This window comes from Neopsephotus bourkii, unplaced genomic scaffold, assembly GCF_033783945.1.
Source record: "Neopsephotus bourkii isolate Nb327-2 ecotype Australia unplaced genomic scaffold, CSIRO-AGI_Nbou_v1 NB_1678, whole genome shotgun sequence".
NCBI lineage: Eukaryota > Metazoa > Chordata > Aves > Psittaciformes > Psittacidae > Neopsephotus > Neopsephotus bourkii.
In genome coordinates, this window is record NW_026902152.1 from 281,075 (window position 1) to 307,102 (window position 26,028).

Here is a 26,028-nt window from a genome sequence, read left to right on the forward strand (position 1 = left end):
GCACAGTGAATGAAAGCAATTGTTGTCTGCTCATTTCTCACAGGGGAGCTGCATTTCATATGAAAAGAGTGATCCAGAAACATTTACTAGACACATCTGCACCAATAAGGAAATGAGTCATGTACCCGCTGGCAGGCCTAATTCACAGCACAGGGCGCACCCAGACTATTCAGGAATCCAAGTACAGGCGAAAGGCAGATGGAAGCCACAAGTCATTTGAAGAGACTAGATATAAAACACAAATCCGTTTAAATGCCTTTTGGTTATTTTGTAAACTCCTTTGCTTGGGAATAACTGCTTCAAAAGCACAGGGCCAGTGCGGCATTGTGCAGAGCTGCAGAACTTTTCACCTAGATGAATCATGTTTTCTTTACAGAACTGAAAGAAAAGCAAACCCTGGATAAAATTGCTTGGATTTTGTTCAACAGAAATATCAACATGAATAAATCTTCAGAGTCACCATTAGGCAAGGTTTCCATGGGATGGATTAGAAACAAACTACTAAATAAAATTGTGCTTGCCCTCAGAACATGCAAACAAAAGCCCCATGACAGAATCAAACCAAGTACCTTTCTTCAGTTCACCACACTGATTCAAGGATTAAACCAAAGAAAGCTGCACATACCTTATTTAAGCTCTGCACTTCCTCATGAGGTTAGAGATGGGCTTAAATTAACCTGGTTCCCTAGGAGAAGCCTGGGGCACTGAGCTGCAGCACACGCTTCACAGGTACCGGGGTTTTCTCTGCCTCAAAAGCTTAGCTTTTTAATGCATTCTGTATTTTTGAGAACTCCCTTCCAAAACGCTCTAAGGTTTTTCAGCTTGAACTGGTTAGCTCAATAGCTATAGAGCTGGTTAAGCCAAGCATTTTGCTTGAAAATTCTGACTGTAATGGTAATTTGGAGGATTTAAAATGATACCATGGTAAGCAACCAGATCAGTAACAGTTTCCCCCAAGCCAAACACAGAAATTATAGCTGACTAGTTCTGCACAGATGAGCAACTTTAAAAGAGACATGTCTGATGCTAGATTTTAAAAGTGAGCTTGAAGAGCTTTCTGGAAAGCATCCTTAGTAAAAGGTGCCTTCCTGGTATGCAGGAGAGCCAGATACCTGCCCAATTACTGTCTCCATAACTCCTACTTAAAAAGCTATGAATAAAGACAAAAAGACTGAGCACACCTACAGCTTCCCTGCTAATAACAGCAGAGAGAAAATAAGAGGGGGAAAAGGGAAGGAGTTGGGAGAAAAGCAGAAAGCTAGTCACTGCCATGCTACAGTGCTGCTGCAGACAGCTCTGTCCCAACACTCCACACACTGCTCACACAGCACCATCACCAGACAATTATCACCTGTCAAAATACAGCAACCTAATCAACAATTCATCTGCTCCAGAAACAGCTCATTATCCTTCCTCCTGATGCTTTCCAATAAATATCAAAATTGGTTACAATGCTCAGGAATACAGAGGTAAAAGCTACCCGCGCCAGCCAGGGCAGGCTGGAAGGGCTCTGGCAAGTGTATGGGCAGCACTACACCTTGAATTTTCAATTATATCTAAGAGAGAACCTCAGAGGTTAAGTATTTAGTAGGCAAACGATCAACATTTGACAGAAAATATTTTATTGCAGCCTCTGGTCAGTGGTGGTGGTCTCAATAGTTACACACTATTAAACCTGCTTGAAGCTACACACTAAAGCAAGGTTTTCTTACCATCTGAAGCTTGGTTATGGTGAAGAAATAAATGTGAAGTTACAAATTTCTGGTCTCTACAGACACATAAATGCCCAACAGGCAACCCCTAGTTTTCAGGATGACTAAGCCCAGACAATCCTCACTGCAGAACCTGGTAATGGGGGGAGATTATTCTGTTCTGACCCATAAACTGAACAAACATGCTTTCCCCAGCAGTAACACTTCAGAAGAGGCTAAGAGCCTGATCTGTTCTCATCCAAGTGGCACAGGTACACGAGGTGGTCTGCGGGGCCACAAAAAGGCAGTGGCATCTTCTGGGGATGTTCAGGGAATACCTGACAGTAGTACCCTCAGTAAGCAGTTTTTCCACCCAGTTTTTAAATTCCTTGCATGCAGATTTCTATCTGAATGATAAGAAAAAGAAATGTTGCAGAAGTTGCACTCCCCCAACAAGGTGAGAGCTGAATGCTTTAAGTGCAGGTCAACACTGCAACTAAACCCACCTATTCTGGTCTCTGGGGATGTTTTCAACTAGCCATGAAGAGTTCTTGCTTGGGGCTGCTAGGTGAAAAAAACTGCCAATCTCAATACAAAAGGAAAGTAAAACTTTACCCACCAGGCTACCACATCATTTATTTGTGCTTTTAGGATTATCACACAATACAGAGTAGAGAAAAGGCTGGAGATAGGATTGTCCTGTGACAATTTTGAAGGAAAGACAAACCCCAGAGGTATGAGATGTATTATAAAGATCTCCAGAAGCATGTCAGATATTTCTAAGTAACACTGAGAGGTAGCAGCATCCCTGGTAGGCATGCATGAAGAAATAATACCTTGGCACAGCAGTAACTGATACTGCATCTTACAAGGCACCAACTACGACAAGGGTTTTCCAACTTCCATTACAAGGAAAATTACTGTACACAGGTTGTTATTAAGTACATTTGAACTTGGTGCAATAAGGGAGAGACATTACTTAAACAGCAAGATCAAGATCAAGGAATCACAGAATAGCTTGGGTTGAAAGGGACCTCTAAAGGTCATTTAAAGATTTTTTTTTCTGTCCTTTAGGTGCACTTTTATTGGCCACATTCTGAGATGTGGAGCTCATGGTGAGTGCTATGCTTGGCACGAAGAAAAGAAGTTCATTGCTCTTCGCCCAGACAATCTAGAGGGCATAGCAATGTATTGCTTCCATCCTCATCATCCTAAAAAACAAGCAAGGACAGAAAAGCCTTAGAGCAAATTAAGAACTGCCACGTTCAGACAATTTTCATTTAATCACAGACACATATTCCAAAAGTAACATTTTCAGGCTTCCTGAAGCCTGCAAAATTCAATTCAGTAAATTCAGATTCACATTTCTAACTATAATGTAGCATCTACCAGATTACCCAAGGCAACCAGATTAACAAAGGTACTTTGATAATCTAGCAAATTACCAAACTAGCCTTAACAGTGAGGTAAAAAAGAGAAGATACTGTGGAATAACTTTGATTTTCATCTATTTCGGCACAAGAAACTTAGAATCATGGAACCATTTAGGTTAGAAAAGACCTTTATGATCATCAACTTATCCTGTTGTGGTTCATCCTTTTCCCAAGACAAACCCTAGAGCAATTAACTGCAAAATAAACCATTCAGAAAGTATTACATGTAACTAAGATGGTGCAACTGCCCTGCAAAAAATCCCAACTAAGCCAAGGCTATCCTCTTCCCAGGTCTCACACTGCTGAAGCACAACATTTTACTGCAACTTCCATGTAGTGGGGAGAGGCAGAAGGTTCACTAACACAAGGAACAGAGGGGAGATACAAATAAACATCCATCTGAAGCAACAAAGAGCTTTGCGTTGCTTCTGTATTATACAGCTGATGGGTTTTGGTACTTTTTAGGTGTACTTCAGCGAAGTCTGTCAGAACTCACGAAGCAGATCAATAGTTGCTGAATTATAACATGCATCATTTGGTGGGGGAGAGAAAACCCCCCCAAACCCCAATCCCCTCTCCCTGCTTCTCCTTAAGAACTTCTCTATGGTGTTTCCTCCTTGTTTCCTGTTTTTCACTGACCTGAAGCCACTCACAAGACTGCAGGGTCAATGCTGCTGGGGGGCTGGATGACACAGGGTGTTACATTAACTTAGGTCAACCTGTGCTGTCATGGAGCTGCTCCCCCAGACCAATCCCTAGGCCCAGCTCAACCTGAAAGCAGGCCAGAAGCTGGTACAAAATTTCTGTATTTTCTTCTCTACAAGGGCAGATTTAAATTAGGCATTAGGAAAATTTCTTCCCTGTGAGGGTGCTGAGGCCCTGGCCCAGGTTGCCCAGAGAAGCTGTGGCTGCCCCATCCCTGGCAGTGCTCAAGGCCAGGTTGGATGGGACTTAGAACAAGCTGCTGTAGTGGAAGGTGTCCCTGTCTGTGGCAGGGGGTTGGAACTGGATGAGCTTAAAGATCCCTTCCAATTCAAACCACTCTGTGACTGTCTATAGGACCAGTAAAATTATCAATCTGAAGTCCTGAAAGCAGCTCCTACCACAAGAAGCCAAAAAGGTCACAAACCTCTGAGGAAGTTAGGCTTGCAGACTGGCAGAACAGCTTGGCTGACTCTCGTAAGAGAGGTTTTTTAATAAATAAAAACTCCCACTGTGCCAGAGTGCCTGCCAATTCTTCAGGCAGACTGGATGTGAAATAGGAATGAATTGTAGATTAGTATCTCAGGACTTTGGCTGAAGGGCTCACTGTGCTGCACACACCTTTCTGTGCTAAATGTACTGTTTCTCCTAAAAAAAAAAAAAAAAAAAAGAAAAAGGGAAAAAAATCCGATTTATTCCTTATCAGTCATATTTGTGACTATACTTTACAGACCGACACTTGCAAATCTAGCATTTTGCAGGCAACCACTAAGTTGTCAGAGACATGCAGCAACTGCATGGGAGCAAGGCTGTTTTGCTCTGACAGAGCTCCCAGACTTGGTGCCACAAGCTCTAGCACTGTAGTTTCCCACAGATCCACACATTTGCAAATAGTTAAGGTGTATTAAGCCTATCTGAACTTGCAAAACTGCTTCTCAAGAGTACAAGCAAGGCTACCCTATTTCAGCAACACTGGTTCCAAGTCCTAGAGTAACCAACTCTTTACTTCAAAAGATGGTCTTGAGAAAACTGAGCTGTTCCACCCGCACTTGCAATGCAAAACTAGGAAGAAAATGTATTATTATAGCATATCATCTTCCCTTGTGCTTTACAGTGAACTGTCCTTCCAAGAAACACAGCCTTTGCCTTCCTAAAGGGCAGCCAAACGAGGATAACCTGCTGAACGTGGCACCCGCAGCAGTAGGCGGATGAGAGCTCTGCAGCTACATAAATAAGAACTGCTGCTCCAAGCTGAGACTAATTGTGTCTTGTTTTTAGGGAAGGAGGAGGTGGGTGCAACACGATTTGTCTGGTCTAAGGGGACAAACACCAACTCTATTTTCAGCTCACCAAGTTAGCACAAGCGCTCTCAGTTCAACTTCAGAACTGGAGGAAGAGCTTCAGCATGGAAGTAGCTGACATCTGGAACAGCAAAATTACCTACACATTGCTTCAAAACCAGAGCACACTACTGTGCAGTCTTGGCACCAAGGCTGCTGACTTTCTGGAGTAAGACACTCTCTAAAACACACAGGTAGTTTCCCAAACATTCCTGGAAGACTGCCTCCTCCAATGACTCTGCTGTGCAGCAAGAACACTTGCCAGAATAAGCAAGATCTTACCAGGGCAGGTGGGGCTCACCACAAGAAGCCAGTTCTTGCGGCCCTTCAAGATAAGCAAATCGGGGTTAATCCATCAATTATTCAAACTGAAGACTTGATCCTTCTCCCTCATCTTCTATTCAGTGTTTTGGTGGAAGTAGGATTAGCAGAGTTAGGCTCTACACTGTGAACACAAGAGAGCCAGGGAAGGCATGCGGCATTCAGGCTTTACACAGCAGCACCGTAATGTGAGGTGCTAATAGGCAGTTTTCTAAAGTGATTTAATTCTTTAAGGCAGATTTAAAGTATCCCCTGGGAAAAAAGTAAGCCTTTGCAAGAACACCTTTGAATTTTTTACAGAATGGTTTGCACTGGAAAGGACCTTAAAATCATACAGTTCTAACCCCTTGTCACAGGAAGGGACACCTTACAATAGATAACCTCATCCAAGGCGCTGTCCAACCTGGCCTTGAACACTGCCAGGGATGGAACATTTACCACTTCTTTGGGCATCCTGTTCCAGTGCCTCACCACCCTCACAGTAAAAAAACTCCTTCCTTGTATCTAACCTAAACTTCCCCTGTTTAAGTTCAAACCCAATACCCCTTGTCCTATCACTACACTCCCTGATGAACAGTCCTTTGCCGGCATTTCTGTAGGCCCCCTTCAGATACTGAAAGGCTGCTATGAAGTCTCCATGCAGCTTCTCTTCTCCAGGCTGAACAATTTTCTCAGCCTGTCTTCATACAGGAAGTGCTCCAGCTCTTGATCATCCTTGTGGTCTCCTTTGGACTTTCTCCAACAGCTTCATGTCCCTTCTTATGTTGAGGACAGCAGAACTGCACACAGTGCTCCAAGTGGGGTCTCATGAGCGCAGAGGGGCAGGATCACAGAATGGTTTGGGTTGGAAGGGACCTTAAAGCTCAGCCAGTTCCAACCCCCTGATACAGGGAGGGACACCTTCCACTAAACCAGGAGGCTCCAAGCCCTGTCCAAGCTGGCCTTGAACACTGCCAGGGATGGGGCAGCCACAGCTTCTCTGGGCAACCTGTGCCAGTGCCTCACCACCCTTATAGTGAGATCTTAAGATGCATTTTGAAGAAAAGGGCTTTTGAGCACTCATTTGCTTAATTTACTTCAAATTTGCTCAGTTTGCACAAAAGATCTTTTTCAGTTGCCAGCACTAGAAAAAAGCCACAAGCCAAAAATCAAGTGAGCCTTTATTGTACCTTATACAGCTTGTGCCAAAATGTGGTACTGAATCAGATGTTACAGTCATTGGTCATAGGGAATGTTAGCATAAAAACTCTTAAGAGGGAAGATAAGATGTTTTGTGACTTCAAAATAAGCAGATGCCTCAAGGAAAAGGTACAACCCTCTCTTTTTGACCAGACCTTTACTAAGTTAATAATCTCTACCTATTAGATCAAAGCTGCTATATAAATAGAAAATGTACCGCAGCATTTAGCGAAAATCTGAATTTAAAGTGTTGACAAGCATTAATAAATATGTTAATTTCCTCATTTAGCTGGCATTTGTAACACTGGTATAAAGGAATGAGATACTTCATAGATCGCTCTGATTCCTCTAGTGTAATATTTGAAGTAGCTCATTTTGCACACTTCCACAACAGCCAGTTTGGGTGAACCAGGATGTAAATGCACTCCAACAGCTCCCTATGAGAGGCAACAAGCATCAACATCATAAAATTAAACACTATTCTCTTTAAAGTGAGACAAAGAAGACATTTGAGAGCAGTAGCTCTCTTCCTCAAGAGGGAACCACTCTGCAGGCAGTAGCCAACTCAAGGTAGATAGTGCTAGAGCTTTAACAGATGCCAGGGATTTCCCAGCCTAACACGTACTACCACTTTGCATTTGCAATCCCCATCTCCAGTAACTAATTAGAAACTAGTCACCAGAAAAAAATCACACCAGATAACCTTTCTGTACTGACTAGAAAGGATAATGAAGCACTTCCAAAGTCTATATTCCTTTTGAGCACATTTCCACCTGGCTGTGAGCCACCCAGAAGTTCACTGTAAATCAAGACGCTCCTTTTTTGGCTGAGAGCATCCATTTCAATTCACAGTTATCTCTGATCACTAACACTGGTTAAATATCAGACATCTTTTGAGACTTGCAAAACACATTCACAAGTCTGAGCAACACAACAGCAAATTAGTCTCAGCAGAAAGCCTCCTTTGACCACAGCAGAAAATCAAACAGAATTAAGTCTGAAAGAAAAGTGTAGGTAAACTGCACCACAGAAGAAGCCTAGCAACGGATTACAGCTGTGCAACACTCAGGTCTGCATGTTCACCCAGTTCTGCTCCATTGTCAAGTTCACTGGCAATGGCAGGATTAACAAGACAGAAGGCAGCAAGAAAAGAAGGTGTTACAGACATTTTAGCATTTTAACAACCTGGAAATGCACTCTGCAGCATCCTTTCTCCTTGACCTTTCTTTTATACACTAATACCTACACTATTATGCTTAAATCAAAGGCCCTTTCAGCTTTGTTCTAGGGGTCTTGTGTTGCCAAGTCTAATAAAACTGAATTACTACTGCTTTCTCATACATGAGACACACATGCATCTCAACTTCTGAAAATCCATTTCACCTTCTTCAGAACCTCCAAGATTGATCACTGGACAACAACCACATGGTTTCAAAATAGAGAGCAATACAATTTTGAGTTGTTGCAAAGTCATTGTCAATGGAGCTGATTTAAGACTTCCAGATGTTGAGCTTTATGTACATCTGTCATACTTTTAAGAGCTACTTGTTAAAAAGAGACTTATTTAAGAATTCTTACCCAGCTCCTTGACCACTTGCCTGTGGGACTCGCTAGATCTTGCCAGCTACTTTGAAGACCAAACAGAATGACACATGGCAGTTCATCCCAGGCTGCAGGATCTACCCTGTACCACTCTTTCCACATCCCCTACCAATCTCCAGCTCTCCGTTCACAATGGCACCCTAAATGCCACTGCAAATGCAAATATTTGAGGAGCTATGCTGTTTGAGGTAATCATAACCACAGAATGGCTTAAGATACAAGGGACCTTAAAGCTCATCCAGTTCCAATCCCCTGCCACAGGCAGGGACGCCTTCCACTAGACCAGGTTGCTCCAAGCCCTGTCCAAGCTGGCCTTGAGCACTGCCAGGGATGGGGCAGCCACAGCTTCTCTGGGCAGCCTGTGCCAGGATCTCACCACACTCACAGGGAAGAACTTCTACCTAAGAGCTCATCTCAGTCTCCCCCCTGCCAGTTTAATGCCATTCTCCCTTGTCCTGTCCCTACAGGCCTTTGTCAAAAGCCCCTCTCCAGGTTTCTTGTAGACCCTTTAAGCACTGGAGATGCTCTAGGGTCTCCTCAGAGCATTCTCTTCTCCAGGCTGAACAAGCCCAGCTACAGAGCAGAGCTGCTCCAGCCCTCGCAGCATCTCCATGGCCTCCTCTGGATTCGCTCCAACAGCTCCATGACCCTCTTGTGTTGCTGTCCCAGAGCTGGACCCAGGACTGCAGGGGAGATCTCCCCAGAGAGGAGCAGAAGGGAAGAATCTCCTCCCTCGACCTCCTGCTCATGCTCTGGGGATGAACCCCAGCACACACGGGGCTCTGGGCTGCAAGCACACACTGCTGACTCCTGCTGAGCATCCCATCAATCAGTGCCCCCCCATTCCTTCTCCTCAGGTCTGCCCCCCATCCATTCTCTGGTTCATCAAAGGTTTGGGTCAACCCCACAACCTCGGCCTCTGTCAGGAATTCAGTTCACAGCTTGGTCCTGTAAGCAACTCAGCTGGCAAAACTAAGCGCACAGCAACATGCCACGGCACATGAAGCTCCTCACACTCCAGCACCAGCAAAGCAAGCACTTCATGTGAACGCATTCTAGCTGAATTTGTTAAAGCTCCAGAGATGTGCATGATATCCTTGCAGGGCAATGTAAAACTGCCGTGAGATCAAGAAAAGGATTTTATATCAGCCAGCTGGCTACAAGGTTCTCTGATTTTTAAGTACTGGCTTTTGAACTACTTGTAGACAGCCCACAAAGGAATCTGCATACAGCAACATATCCAGACATAAGATCTGAACGCAAATTAAGCGGATTTCTGAACACAGCCATCAATATACTAAGCTGCAGACTATCAGCTGTGTTGCCTCTTTAGTAACATTTACAATTGTCAGTGAATACGATCACCAGTAGCATTAAAATACTGCATCTGTTTCAAGTACCTAAGAGGTTGAGGAAAACTGAATATTCGATTATGTAATCAGCCATGCAACTACAGAAAATTAAGCAGTAAGAAATGAAAACCTGGTACTATTACTGTGTTAATTTACCACTTTTGCTCCTAGGAAGCCTGAATGGCTATGGCCTTTTCTACATGTTTTTTAGGATGACATCAACCAGACACAATTTTTCACCAGCACAGCTATGCTGCTGGAAATCCAGGCAGATACCATATCACACAGAGAAAAAAAAAACCCTGAAGCCAGCACATCGGATCTGCAGTAGGAATTCACTGCAGTAAAACTACAGTCTGTTTGTCTATTCTCAAAGGAGTAGCTGGTATATTTGAAGGTTTTTATATCATCTAGAGATGTACAGCAGTTCTTTTCTTTTAGCACAGCCAGGAGAACCAAATCAGTAAGCCCAGTGGTTAGAAACCTGTCCCACCTTCTCACCAGAAACTAAGGACAAGATTGCAGGGAAGAATCGCTGTGATAACAATCATTTACTGAAGCTGCTCAGTAAAGGCTTTGTAAAAAGGCCACAAACCAATTAGCTATGCCTTGTACAAGCATGGAAGGCACTGGAAAGTGGTAATTGTCAAATAATTACTTGTTAGACTTCTGTATATAAAGAAAAAAAATAAAATCAAACCATCTACCACTGACCCACTCCTAAGGTTAGATCTTGTCCTTTTACATCCACCACTGGATAAAAAGCTTCACTCCAGCCGATAACACTTGCCCACCCCCATCTTTTTATATCACTGCCTAAGGTCATTTTTGGTACGAGAATGTAAGCCATCATCGGAAGCCACTCCTCAGAGCACAAAGCACTGACTTGCTAGTTAATTTTATCTCTAGTCATGCTTGAACAATCTCTTTGATAGCGTAACAGGGATTTTTTTCCTTTTTAAACAACAGCTGTACCAGCAATGAAACAAAGCAGACAAGAATTAGGCATAAAAGAAACATTAAATGAAAATAAGAGAACACAGAAGCAAACTTTGCAATTACACTAAAGCATAAAATTCCAACTTTCCCACTTTTTTCTGAAAGAATACAAACAACAAAGTTCTTCAATCTTTCTGAAAACTTCAGGGAAAGAGTATGCTAACACAACATAAGACAACTGCAGCTTTCAGCCTGGGATCCTCCTTCCAGCACTCTTTGATGAAAAGGGTGTGTTGGGTTTTCTCTAAGAGAGGGAAGAGCTGGATTGTGCTTCAGAAGGTTGCCGAATACCTGCTCCAAGGACCCCTCTCTTACCAAGCTCAAGACAGAGCTGGGTTCTGGTCTCTCTAGCTGTGACCACATCCCTCTCAAGGCTTCTACCAAGTCAGCAAATTTGTGGGGTGTAATAAAACAAGCTTTGGAGCAGACTGCTCAGACCTCAGGAACCAGCTCTTCAAACTGCCTGCCAGTTTCAATTCAGAAAGCTCCCAGGCAAAGGATCTGTTCATCCAGCCCATTAACCACTATATCATTTCAGTGGGAGTCAGTGAGGGTTTATAATCTTCAAGACCTACTACTTGGGGTTTGTGGGGTTTTTAAGTCAGCACCACCTGATGTTCATTTATACAGAGAACCCTCTACTTAGGATTCCCTTAATGAGACCACTAGCCTCCTCACTTGGCTTTCTCCAAGGCACATGCTGCTTCTCACACCCCTTTACCACCCAAGGCAAGCCTTCAAGTGATGGTGTAGCATTAATGGTCTGAGAGGCTGCCTAAAGCTTTCCTGTGCATAGCCATTCCCTCACTAGGCAAGTCAAAGCAGGCTGCACAGGTACGTATTCCACCGATAAAATCAGTGCTGCTATCAGCAGAAACCAGAAGCTTCGACCGGTTAAATATACACTAGAATAAAAGCCAAGTCTGACACACTTGGCATTTCTCACTGAATGCAGTGAAGAATTCATGAAACAGAACTTGAGGAGATGGTGTTGCAGGCTGTTTGCTGAAGGGTTACCTTTCCTCACCTCTGTCATGCATTCATTACCCATAGGCACATACACAGTGATGCATTAGCTATGAACATGCAGTGGTTTTGTTAATTAGCTCAACTGCAAAAGACAGAATATTACAAATTCTTTAACAGGAAACTATTTTAAGACAGTCCTTTATGTCCTAACATTTTTATTTTGTATTCATGTTGAGTACACTGAAATTCATACACAATATTCTGGTGAAAACCAAGCTTCTGAGACAACACAAGAGGTGGTCCATATACAGGTCACTTCAGCAACATACATATGCCAGCAAGTATTTACAGGAACTATTTGCTCTTGCTGAAAACCACATACATCTGCCTTGCCTGGTCTACACCAGCATGTGAAACAGGTTCCAACCCTATAGCAAAAACCACATCATATTAAAGCAACCCAACTCATCATCCCACATACTTACATACACTTACAGCAAAATGATTCAAAAAACTTATGCTCTCTGAAGCCCATGTGTTCATCTGCACTTCACATCAAAAATTCACAATACTTTCTGAAAGTCTTCAACTTTACAGGACACCCTCCAAATACATAAAGCCCTTGTGAACTAGAACATTACAAACCAAGTGCCTCCAGTTGTTTTAATTATATGCAGAGGATTTATATACATACATATATATATATATACACACATATAAGGGTTTTTAAATATGAGCAGTTTGAGGTCTCCTGGGTATTGATCAAGAAATGACGAGTAATTAGCCGGGGTTCATTAAAACATGCTTCCATTATCCTCCCCAGATACCTAATCTGAATTCATTTACACAACCACGTGCCACAAGTGCAAAATTTTAACCCCCTTAAGCCCTGTTTTGCATAATACAGACATCTTTTTCTCACCAAGTCTTTGTCCTATTTCTATTACATGGAACTGAAAGTCTTTCCTCTTGACTTCAGTACAAAGCTCCTCCACAGGATCTCATGACTTCAGCCACCAAGCTTTTTACCTGCATGAGCTGACAGTGTCCAAGTCTCTCTACAGACGATGAGTGTACCTGGAGCAGGGACTACATAACACATGAAGCCTCTCCTCAGCAGCCAACACACTGAAACCAGTTCCTGTTCTCCCTGTACTAGTGCTGTGTGTCTTCTTCAGGCACCCTGGCCACAAGAGCAGCAAACTTTAACAGTGAAGCAGACAACTGTTTGAAAGTTATTACTCCCAGATTTAATTCTGTGAGTCAAATCAGTGCTCACTTCATCAGTTGCCTGGACCTCCAACTATCACCCATCAACAGTGATTTCTGTTAGTGACATGCAATGCATAACTGTAAGATCATGCCTCAGCCATGTCTCCCTGCACAGGGATGCTCATGTTAACACCCTTTTTCAGAGCATATTTCGCTATCCCGGCAGCTCCAAGACTCTTAACTAGAGCACTGAAGCAGACTTTGCTAGCCAGCAAGGCATTCAGGCTTCAGCTCCTCCTGAAGACACTCCCCTGCCTCACACACAAAGTGTGGAAACAAACCAAGACACTGCTTTTCAGAGGTGCTCTCTCTTGAAGTACTCTGCAGAGGTTTCAATGTAAAGACAGCATAAAAAGCAGAATAAGAGCTAAACATCAAGGGCTGGCTGAAGCATGCAAATCTCACAGACAAGGCATTTGTAGATGCACCAAAAAATGCCAGGAAAAGTTCATTAGAACCTTTTAACCATCTTACCCTGACACTCAATAAACAAAACGCTCAGTTCAGAAAAGACTAATATACCTGCAATTATCCCACACTACTACACTTGTTATTGAATGCCATGGTGTGCAGTGTTGAAGAGGACAAACTAAACATTTTGTCATTTGAAACCCACTGTCCACTCCTCCCCCAAACCAGCCAAACACATCCCTGAGACAAGCCCTTTTTCAAAAAATAGCATTAAAACTAAGAAAAGCTTTGTAATCAAACAGCCTGGAAATAAATGAGGCATATTAACTGCAGTAATGATCTCAGGGTGCAAGAGCTGCACCTATAGTACTTGAAAGCTATACGTAACATGCACTGTGTTATCACCTCTATGCCTGGCAAAATCTTGGAGCAGATTCTCCTGGAAGGCATGCTAAGACACATGGAAATCAACAAGGTGCTTGGTGACAGCCAGCATGGCTTCACTAAGGGGAAATCCTGCCTGACCAATTTGGTGGCCTTCTATGATGGGGCTACAGAACTGATGGATAGGGGTAGAGCAGCTGATGTCATCTACTTGGACTTGTGTAAAGCGTTCGACACTGTCCCACACAACATCCTTGCCTCTAAATTGGAGACATCAATTTGATGAATGGACCACTTAGCGGATAAAGAACTGGCTGGATGGCTGCACACAGAGTTGTGGTCAATGGCTCAATGTCCGGCTAGAGACCTGTAACGAGTGGTGTCCCTCAGGGATGGGTGTTGGGACCAGTCTTGTTCAACATCTTTGTCGCTGACATGGACAGTGGGATTGAGTGCGCCCTCAGCAAGTTTGCCGATGACACCAAGCTGTGTGGTTCGGTTGATCCGCTGGAGGGAAGGAATGCCATCCAGAGGGATCCTGACACGTTTGTGAGGTGGGCTGATACCAGTCTCATGAAGTTTAACCATGCCAAGTGCAAGGTCCTACACCTGGGTCGGAGCAATCCCAGGCACAGCTACAGGCTGGGCAGAGAAGAGATTCAGAGCAGCCCTGGGGAGAAGGACTTGGGGGTGCTGGTCGATGAGAAAATGAACATGAGTTGGCAGTGTGCGCTTGCAGCCCAGAAAGCCAACCATATCCTGGGCTGCATCAAAAGGAGTGTGACCAGCAGGTCGAAGGAGGTGATCCTGCCCCTTTACTCTGCTCTCATGGGACCTCACTTGGAGTACTGTGTGCAGTTCTGGTGTCCTCAACATAAAAAGGACATGGATCTGTTGGAACAAGTCCAGAGGAGGGCCATGAGGATGATCAGGGGACTGGAGCACCTCCCGTATGAAGATCGGCTGAGAAAGTTGGGGCTGTTCAGCCTGGAGAAGAGAAGGCTGCGTGGAGACCTCATAGCAGCCTTCCAGTATCTGAAGGGGGCCTATAGGGATGCTGGGGAGGGACTCTTCATTAAGGACTGTAGTGATAGGACAAGGGGTAACGAGTTAAAACTTAAACAGGGGAGGTTTAGATTGGATATAAGGAGGAAATTCTTTCCTGTTAGGGTGGTGAGGCACTGGAATAGGTTGTCCAGGGAAGTTGTGAATGCTCCATCCCTCGCAGTGTTCAAGACCAGGCTGGACGAGGCCTTGGGTGATATGGTTTAGAGCGAGGTGTCCCTGCCTGTGGCAGGGGGTTGGAACTTGATGATCTTAAGGTCCTTTCCAACCCTAATTGTTCTATGACTCTATGCAGAGAAATCACTGCCGGGAGATGAGCCGACTACCTTATCCTGAAACTATAATCTCAGAACATTTCTGAAAGAGTGACCAGCCAGGCCAGCTTACTCATTAAACAGAAGAAAGGGAAACTGTTAATAATGAAATCCAAGCTAAAGCTGTTTCCCCTTTTGGGAAGGGGGAAGACCTGAATCCTCATGCAGCAATCTTGCTGTTGACACATCTATGGCATATACGCCTCACATGCTACAGACCTCACCACTCAGTTGATGGGTCACCATGTCCTTCACACCACTTCAATGCCCCTCCTATGGGTGCTACTGCAAATTTACAGCATGAATTATTTGAAACACCCACCAAAAATCACCAATCAGGACATGGATACCTCAACACCATGTAAATGGTTGAACAGTCAAAATTATGTCAACTAGGGAGTCTTTTTTAAACTTAGAAAAGACTAAGAGAAAAAAATAGAAGAACAAATAGCTTACTTGCAATTTGTTAAACAGCTCAGAGGAAAAAAAAAATCTCATCTTACATTCACTAGGCCATTTTGTAGACACTCAAACACCTTATAAATAAGGCCCTGATCACATGGGTAACAAGTACTCAATCATGGCTCATCCACATAAGAGATGTGCATCATTCTTGTTCCACACTCAGTTTATTTAAGTTTGGACAAGCCTGACACATGCTAGGATTTAAAGCTATTAAGCTTAATTTTACATTTAAATCCCACACACCTTACCCAAGTAACAAAGTTCTGAACACAAAGCAAGCCTGCTACCTTCATCCTAAACTTTCATATTGTGTTACAGGATGTCATTCAAATGCAAGTGTAACCAACAGGCCTTCCTCTCCACAGAGCAAGGGTTATTTTGATAACTTTTATCTGTTGCTTTTCTCTATGACTACTTTCTTCTCAACAGCAAGCTCTGCTGATAAAACCTCCCAACTGCATTGACAGTCTTACAGCTGAGGGCAAGATGGAGCACCGCAGTGTTCCCAAAGTCACCAGCAGTATTCACCACGCATACCTCAGCCTCTTACACTCCCAGATTGTTGCAGATTACATTACACAAACATGTGAGACACACTCAGCAAGACACATTGTCTAGAGAATTTGAGAACAAGCTGCATGTGCACTTCCATCCTCCACAGCTGCTCCCAGAGTCTCTGTTGCATTAAAAGAAGATCCAGTTCTCCTGGAAGATCAATGTGTAGGGCAATGAAATCATGAATATTTACCAGGCACATAAATATCAAATATGAGAACAGAAAGCTCTTAAGGGCAGTTGTATTCTGATCCAGATCACACTTAGATGAGAGTCTCAGACATTCCGGTACAGAAATAGCACTTTCTGTTCTTGTAGTCTTAGAACTCCTTTTGGACAACAAGTTGCAGATTTGCTCCCGAAGAAGGATGAAGGAACATTTCAATCCCACACAGTGATATAGGTACCGAGATGCTACAGGCAAAAGAAACTCTTCCATGTTTTTCACAAAGCACTTTCCATGGATTAGAATTAGCAGCAGACAGCAAGGAAGGATGTAAAACACCAAATAACTCAGCTCTCCACCCAACGCACTGTTACTTTCTGATAGGACAAATCTTGCTAGGAAATGGTAAACAGAATCACAGAATCACTTAGGTTGGAAAAGGCCTTTAAAATAATCATGTCCAACTGTTAAATCTGCACTGCAAAGTCCACCACTAAACCTTAACTGCCACACCTACACAAATCCCCCCAAGTATGGCAACTCAACCACTTCCCTGGGCAGCCTGTTCCAAGACTTGACATCCCTTTAGGTAAAGAAGTCTTTCCTAATATCCAATCTAAACCTTCCTCGATGCAACCTGAGGCCCTTTCCTCTTATCCTATTGCTTGTTACCCAGGTAAAGAGAACACCACCTACCTCATTACAACCTCCTTTCAGGGAGTTGTAGGCGATGATAAGGTCTCCCCTGAGCCTCCTTTTCTCCAGACTAAACAACCCCAGTTCCCACAACTGCTCTTGGTAAGACTTGTGCTCAAGGCCCTTCACCAGCTTCATTGCTGCTTTTGTTTTGGTAAAGGACAAACATAGCTACATCTTATTCAAGTGAGAGACTGCTTTTTAAAAAATATGCCATTTACTGCGTTAAGAGAGGCTAGTAATTCCCCAAATTATACAGATAAAGTGTGTAAGGGTTATGGAACACTTAATATTAAAAAACAAGTGGGGGAAAAAAAAAAAGAAACCTCACCTCTGTTCACTGCACTGAGACAGACTCACTGCCTTGCCCACGCTTTCAGCCTGTGTACTAGTCTACTGTTGCCAAGTACTGCAGCAGCAACCAAAGCAGAGTTATTTTAACCAGCAGCTCCCGAAGTGAGGGAGGATCATAACACAGGTTCACATCCAGGTCCAGCCCAAGATGTCTGCAACCTCCTGTACCTGACAGATCTGTACTACAGCATACCTGTCTGATTTACAGAAGGTTTTTCAGCTTGGACAGCCAGACCCAGAGAAGAAAAAATGTGAGCAACCCAGCAAGAAAAAACAAGCAAGGCTGCAAATTAAGAGCATACCCATGGGGGTAACTCTTCAGGAATGGCAACTGATGTGAAAGAAGTTGTTCCTTCACTTGCCCCAGGGCTGTAGCAGTCCTCAGAACAAGATGGGAGATACTAGTGGCTGCCTCAGTAAAGCAAAACTGCCACTTCCTGGAACACCAGGATAGAAAGGAATTCTACCCCTTCCAAGTCCCTGTTATTCTGGAAGATTCACCTGGTTGTGTAATTCTTTACCAACAAATGGCAGCATCTTTCAACTGTTATTGCATTCAACCGAAAAAAATACAGAACTTCAAGATAAACACTTCCATGGTCAAAGTCCCAGCCATATAGCATGTAATCCAAGAGGAGATCCTAATCAAAACCTCTTATTTGCTTCTCTGCGAAATCAGTCTTCCCCGCTACTGTATTCACTGTCATCAGGCCAATTCTGTGATTTTATCAGTATCACTGAATATTACAGTCTGTTTCTAGGAAAACAAGTACTTTCTACACAGGAGCAAGCTAGAATAACAGCTCCTGTACCTTGCCCTGAAAAGACTTAATTAAGATGATTTGGCTACAGTAGATTTGGTTTGACATTTGTACAAGCGATATGAAAAACTTCATGTTATAAAAACCCCACAAGCAAGAGTGTCCACCTTGACTATTAATGATGGCTTCATGCCCAGAGGCTCAACACAAGCTTATCGCTCCAATATCCCATGAGAAGAGCCTCAGCTAGAAAACAATGGCAAAGAGCATTGCCTGCCTAAGACTGGAGACTCTCAGCTTCTGCACATCAGCTTCTAGAAGCAGAGAGAATAACCCTGACATTTCCAGGTGGTTTCATGACTGCGAAAGTGGCTGTGCTCTTCAGTTCTCCACCTCCCCCAGTCTCTTTCTATAAAGATAACTCATCAGCTGACAACCCATATGGTCACCTGTCCAGAAGGTTTCAGATTCACCAGTGAACACAGAAGGAAGGGAAGCTGCCTGCTGAAGTCCTGGATTCAAGTCTGAACATGTAGTTAAACAGTATAAAAACAAAGCAGTGCTACCAAGGGACAGTACCCAAAATATAAACTTATTAGAAAAGGCAAAACAAAACAAGGAGCTCTGCAAACATGGGAACAAATAGCCCTGTATTCACACTGCCCAAATTTTACTCACAGAATCACAGAATCCCAAGGGTTGGAAGGGACCTCAAAAGATCATCTAGTCCAACCACCTTATGCAAGAGCAGGGTAACCTAGAGTAAGTACATCACACAGGAACTTGTCCAGGCACACCTTGAATATCTCCAACACAGGAGACTCCACAACCCCACTGGGCAACCTGTTCCAGTGCTCTGTCACTCTCACAGTAAAGAAGGTTTTCCTGATGTTCACATGGAACCTCCTTGCCCCTTGTCCTATCACTGGATATCACTGAAAAAACCTTGCTCCATCATCCTGACACTCACCCGTTACATATCTGTAAACATTGATGAGCTCACCCCTCAGTCTCCTCCAAGCTGAAGAGACCCAGCTCCCTCAGCCTCTCCTCATAAGGGAGATGCTCCACTCCCCTAATCATCTTTGTGGCTCTGGGACGGACTCTTTCAAGCAATTCCCTGTCCTTCTTGAACTGAGGGGCCCAGAAATGGACACAATATTCCAGATGTGGCCTCACCAAGGCAGAATAGAGGGGGAGGAGAACCTCTCTTGACCTACTAACCACCCCAGGATGCCATTGGCCTTCTTGGCCACAAAGGCACATTGCTGGCTCATGTTCATCCTCCTCCACCAGGACCTCCAGGTCCCTTTCCCCTTCGCTACTTTCCAGCAGGTCAGTCCCCAACCTGTACTGGTACATGGGGTTGTTCTTCCCCAGATGCAAGACTCTACACTTGCCCTTGTTGAATTTCATCAAGTTTCTCCCTGTCCAACTCTCCAGCCTGTCCAGGTCTCCCTGAATGGCAGCACAGCCTTCTGGTGTGTCAGCCGCTCCTCCCAGTTTAGGGTCATCGGCGAACTTGCTGAGGGTACACTCGGTTCCCTCATCCAGGTCGTTGATGAAAATACTAAACAGCACTGGTCCCAGCACCAACCCCTGACGTACTCCACTTATCACAGACCTCCAGCTAGATTCTGCCCCACTGACCACAACTCTCTGCCTTCTTCCTTCCAACCAGTTCTTGATCCACCTCACTACCTGATCATCAAGCCCACACTTCCTTAGCTTACCTATAAGGATGCTGTGGGAGACATTATCAATGTTTCAGCAGTTCTGAGTGAGGCATTATTTTAGGTATCTTTCAAAGATAACCTCTTGGCTCATTTTACAGCTTTTACAAGTAGAAGCACGCAACCTATAAAGAACTTAAAATCATGCATGACAAATCCCAAAAGGGCAGTTCAGAAATACTTTGGGCAACACAGTTCTCAAGGTAGCAAACTGTCATATCAGCCAGTCTGCACAATTTTAAATGGCTCCTGAGAACAAAAGTTCACTCTGGAAGGACTCTTCTGGCCCAATTTAAGATCAGAACAACCAAGGTATGTTAAGTAATACTCTGCCTTAAAACTTGAGACAAAGTTTCAAAAACACACAGTTTCTCCAACACTGCAATCCCCAACAGGCTATAAGCTCTCTGCTACTTGCTCTTAACATTTTCCTTTTTTACTATTCCACTTTAGTGGCTCAATATTGGTTTCCCGGGGGGCTTTTTTTTTTTTTTTCTTTAATTCAAACTCCGACTTCTGCAACAGGATCCCAACTCCAAATTAGGGATCCCACTATGTAGAAGCAATTACAGTCAGAGATCAATCAAGCTCTACCTCCCAACAGACAAAAGATCACTTTAAGATGGCAACAATATGCTGGTGTGAAAGTTATTCATGAAGCATGACTCTAAGCCATAGGAAGGTTTTTGGCTATTGCAATTTGTCCCAAGCCACTTCAGACAACACACTGGATAATACAGCTCTGGTTGGCCAATAACCAGCAGGTCAAGTGGCTGGACCACTGATTTTCACCTTTTAATTACACAACAGAGAAAGGCAAGTTCAGTACTCCTTCCAGCTCCATGCCAGCAGCACACAGCCCACCTCAGCTCTAATCTTAAAATACAGTGAACCCTGGAGAGCAAAAGACATCAGAAGACAACATAAATTAAATAATCCTTGAGGGCATTACAAAGCTGTGATGGATTTCACTGTAAGGTATCAAGGGAGGAAAAGCATTTGGGGAAATTACTCTCGGAAGAACTGACATACAAAGAGAAGAATTTAAATTCCATCAGCACTCTCCCCAGCAGAACAAGTTTAGGCCACGTTTTTACATAACAGGATGCTGGAAGAGTTCATAAATGCCTGGAGGAGGGGAGAGAAACAAAAGACCCCTGTGGTTTGTGGCATGCTTTTTACCTTTGTGTAGGCCTTCCCTGTGAGGTGCTCAGAGAAAGGAAGCCAACAGAGCCTCATAGCATGCAAAAGGGGTTTGATGTGGACAAGCTTAAGCCACACTGCCCATGAGTACCTGAGCAAAAAAACCCTGCATCACTCCAGTAAAGTCTACCCTGTACATTGCTGCTATTTCTGCATAGAGGTGACAGCATGATCAGTGATGGTTCACTGCCTGCTCAGCGCCTGCCAAAGCACAGGTAAAAGGGTCATGAAGCAAAAGCATGAAACACAGCAAGGCTTTGTGTTCTGTGAGGGAAGTGCAGAATCACATATCTACTGCAACTATACTTTGCGCATATACTTCTCATTAAAGCTATTAACAGTAACATTAGAATGACCATACACCTTTAGAGCTGTTCCCTAGTACCGCACCTTCCCAGACAATGTTGTTATCATTGGGATACCCAGACGCAGGACGCGCATTCAACACAGGAGTCCCATCCCAGTACCCAGTTTAATAAAAACATAGGGAGGCCTTACACCATGAGTTAATGTTTCAGCTTTTTTGGATTTTTTTTTTTTGTTGCTTTAAGAAAGAATTTTAGTGGTGCTAAAGTACCGGCACAGGTTGCCCAGAGACATGGTAGATATGCCATCCTTGTAGGTACTCAAGGCCAGTCTGGATGTGGTCCTGGGCAACCTGCTCTAGTTGAAGATGTCCCTCCTCATTCCAGGAAGCCTGGACTAGATGAGCTTCAAAGGCTCCTTCCAATCCAAATCATTCTAGGAAGATCTTTACACTACCCTCTACAGGAAGGAAGGAAGGAGAAAAAAAAAAAAGCAAGCCTTTGCATGAACACCCTTGAATTTGTAGTCACTCACAGTGGGTTGTTGGGGTTTTTTTTCCCCATAGAGTCATAGAATGGTTTGCACTGGAAAGGACCTTACGATCATTTAGTGCCAGCCTCCTGCTATGGTCAGGGACACTTCACACTAGACTGTGTCACCCAAAGCTCAGTCCAACCTGACCCTGAACACTGCCAGGGATGGAGCATTTACCATTTCTCTGGGCAATCTGTTCCAGGGCCTCACCACCCTCACAGTAAAGAAATTCTTTCATATGGAGATAGGCTGAAAAAGTTGGGGCTGTTAAACCTGGAGAAGAGAAGGCTGCGTGGAGACCCCCTAGCAGCTTGCCAGTATCTGAAGGGGGCTATAAGGATGCTGAGGAGGGACTCTTCATTAGGGACTGTAGTGGTAGGACAAGGGGTAATGGGTTAGAACTTAAACAGTGAAAGTTTAGACTGGATATAAGGAAGAAATTCTTTACTGTGAGGGTGGTGAGGCACTGGAATAGGTTGTCCAGGGAGGTTGTGAATGCTCCATCCCTGGCAGTGCTCAAAGCCAGGTTGGACAGAGCCTTGGGTGACATGGTTAAGTGTGAGGTGCCCCTGCCCATGGCAGGGGGGTTGGAACTAGATAATCTTAAGGTCCTTTCCAACTCTAACTATTCTAATCCTATATCAATGGGATATATCAATATATATATGGGATATATCAATGGCATAGAACTCTTAACTATTCAATCCTGTATCCTATATCTAATCCTACATATATTCTGATCCTATACCAATGGAGACCAGATTTTGAGTAGAAGTGTGAATTGTACAATAAGAGGATCCCATTAATATTGATTTGTTTAAACCACCATGAACACAGCTAAAGAACTGCAGTCTATGGAACAACTCATGTTGTAAATTACAAGAACTGAGGTGTTCAGTGCTATTACTTGAAAGTGGTTAGTTTTTCTGATTTTATGACATATGTAGGTAGACCACGGAGACGCTGACATGAGCAGAAAAAACAACTTGATAATGAAAGACCTTACTGTAAGCTTTTTCAGGATCTTATTTCAACTCAGCTGAGAACAGTGTAACAAAAGTTGACTCCGCTCAAATCAAGCCTAGACTGTTACAGAAAGTCTACAAGGCAAGCAGGTTTTGGGGGTTTTTTTTAATTCTATCAAAACTTTTTGTAGGGCAATTACTTCACCCCTTAGAAGAATGCACGCTCTGCTGAGCTTGTTTTGCAGTTCACTTGGTGAAAAGTATTTTTCTCTGTGCTAACAGGCCAGTCTAGAAAAGAAAGTCTCAATTAGCAAATCACTGAGCATGATGAAGGCTGGTGAGCCTCCTATTAAGATTCAAATGATCTGGACAGCAAACCTGCCACTGGATTAAGCTGGGCTTATTTTTCAAACAAAAAGCACATTCGCCTGAATAATTTTGCATAGCAGGGCTGGAATAGCTATTTGTTATTAACCTACCCTGTTACGGCTAAGTACGTAATAACAGCAACATAAGTAGCTAAGTTCTCTAGAAGAGAATCGAAACTCTGAAGAATCAAATAAGGAAACTAGAAGTCTTTCCACAGACCCGCACACAGTTTCTACCACTGACCACAAAAGATTAAAATACTCCAGGCATGTAGAGAAACCATGAATACTTGTTACATTGAATACTACCTGTTTGTCACCTCAGCAGTTCTTACTGGTTTAGGCAAAGATTCAAATAATAAATGTCATTTCCTCTCCAGCAAGATTAATGTTTGTTTGTCCCTGTGTTATTACCTGGCAAGAGATACTAATCTCCTTGCTACCTGGCAAGACAGTTAGTCTTAAGCCACAGCACTGACAATCAGAAAGACATAAACTGCACATTTTTAGTGAAGGCAAGATTTTAGCCATTACAATCAAGTAATGCACTGTAACGCAAACATGTGAGATCTAAGCTCCAGAAGGCTGTAAGAGCTGCAAGATACACTTATTCAAAGGGAAAAAAATAAACTCAGGCACTACACCCCCAAAAAAAGTGTAGTGAAAACAGACACCTCTCTACCTACTGAAGGAAATTCCCCGCCTCAAGCTGGTGACATTTGGACACCACATGCCAAGACACTGTTTATGAATGCAACTTCAGCTCAGGAGTAGAACAGTATGGGTTTTCATCTACTGTCTTGATGAAGAGAGGGCTACAAGCTGGTACCTAGGGAAGGCGGGAGCTCTGCTCCTTATCTAACACACAATTATTGATACTGATAAACTGAACATCCAGAAAATAAGAGTATCCCATGGAGATAAAAAAAATGATCAGCTAACAGAAATGAAATTACTTAGTGCCATAGCAATCAACTTTACACATCTTAAAACTAAATTAGTCAGAAGAGCAAAAAAAAAATATTTTGAGGCAAGATTTAAAATAAAAAGACAATTATTTTGCCTTGGGTGAAAAGATGACCTTTTATTAACCCAATTCTTTGGGGCTTATTATTACGAAGAGAAACTGTAAAGCTTTTTCAAAAGTCAGCATACATTTTCAAAGTCCAAAACCAGCAGAGTACATCAAGAGAAGGGTACTCACATCCAGCAAAGCTACACTGTAAGGAACATTAAGACATTGTCTCTATGCTGGGAAATAAGACAGCACATAATTTACCTAGAATTCTCTTTCTTCAAATCATTCAGTTCCAACCATGACAACCTGAAGCAACACCAGGGCTAGAGAGGTCTTCTTTCCTCCAGTATGAGGGAGGAGAGGATGCAAGTGGGGAAACACAACCTAGCTGTACCTGTCTCTGCTGTAACAACCCACGGAGTCCTTGCTTTCTGAATGCATTCACCTACCTCACTCAGTAAACCACCTTCCCAAAAACAGAGCTCTATGTAACACAGCTTTCTCAGTTCATCCCAAGCCATCCCCAGACTGTGCAGCCTGCATTAAACTTTACTTTTCCACTTGTATTCCTGTTCCTTTCCTCCTCAGTATTCAGAGCTACAGCAGGCCACTAGTGCCAACTCACCAGAGGAAGCAGGCTTGTAAAATAAACCCTTTTATTAAGCCAAACATCCCAGGCCAAGTCAATGCATAACCAGCTACCACAAGCATCATCCTGCCAAGAACAGCATAAAACACAAAAAAACCAACTCCACCCCTGAGAAAAAAAAAACACAAAAGAAACTCTTTCAGATAAAAACAGAGACTGTTAAAATCAGTAAGGATATGGAGAACCAAGAACCTGTGCTTAACACGCTGTTCACAAGACAGTAAGTCCAAAACCTAGCAGGAGAGACACCACTGTACCCTCTAATCAGCTCACATGTGACGTTAGTAAGATTAAAAGGGTACTTTTAAATACTGCTGTATCCTGAGATGAAACCAAAGGCTGATTCCAAAAGAAGTAAGCCAAACAGAAAACGGACTTTTAAAGTGTATTTCCAATTTTACAGTAAGACTTAACTACAAGAGCCAGGAGGAAATTTGGCTTACATTATCTCAACACAAGGAAAACCAAGGACTTTAGAACAAAAATGTGCTAATCTCAGTTAAGAAACCAAGCCTCAGGAGAAAAGGCTTCAGGAAGTGTTACAGCCTTGTCACCACCATTTTCTTTTGTTGTTGCTTAAGTATTTTTCAAAACTTTAATAATCTCAATCCCTTCCTCCTTGGTCCAACCATTCCCTTCCATTTACTTTAAAAGAATCATCTTACATTTTATTATTTTCTGAAGCAGGTAGGAGCAGTCTTGACCATTCAAATCAATGTGCCTCTGCCACAAAAGAAAAAAAAAAAGTTCGTTCTTAATTAAATTCCATTTCTGACAGAATGGTATCTCAATATTTCTAATACAGATGCACAGGCTTCAACCTTGTATATAGAGAGACCAGCGTCCAGTTACAGCCCAATAATTAATGTCTCAAAAGTGCAACAAATTTTTAGTTTAAGTCAGCTCAACTTCAACTATAGGTAAGAATTCTGCTTTTTATTAGCCTTCAGAATGTCAGAGATCTTAAACTCCCATGCCTGGGAAGGTGCCTTTGAATCCCCACCAGGTCAATATCCCTTAGAAAAAAAGGAGAGTGTAAGCAAAGCCCTTGGCAAGGCTTACAGGTACATTTTCCAGGTTTCTGATCAATGCTTAAAAAAAAATAAATTCCCTTTTTGTGTTGGTATCTGAACTAGATGATAATGCTGCAGGCACTCTAAGAGCATGACTAGAATACCAACTACCTACTCCTTTGCAATAGTGATTAGAGAACCAGAACAG

The 26,028-nt window shown here is 43.2% G+C and overlaps 1 protein-coding gene and 1 long non-coding RNA gene across 2 annotated transcripts in view; both read right to left on the reverse strand.

The window, feature by feature from the left end:
* The window catches only part of GLG1 (golgi glycoprotein 1), an 88,601-nt gene that overhangs the window by 56,828 nt on the left and 5,745 nt on the right, over window positions 1-26,028 (reverse strand). The gene's annotated exons all lie outside the window — the stretch shown is intronic.
* On the reverse strand, window positions 6,629-16,714 carry LOC133224388 (uncharacterized). The gene is made up of 2 exons (XR_009728845.1): window positions 16,037-16,714; window positions 6,629-7,103 (listed from the first exon to the last, which is right to left on the reverse strand). It is a non-coding gene; the product is annotated as an uncharacterized LOC133224388 (long non-coding RNA).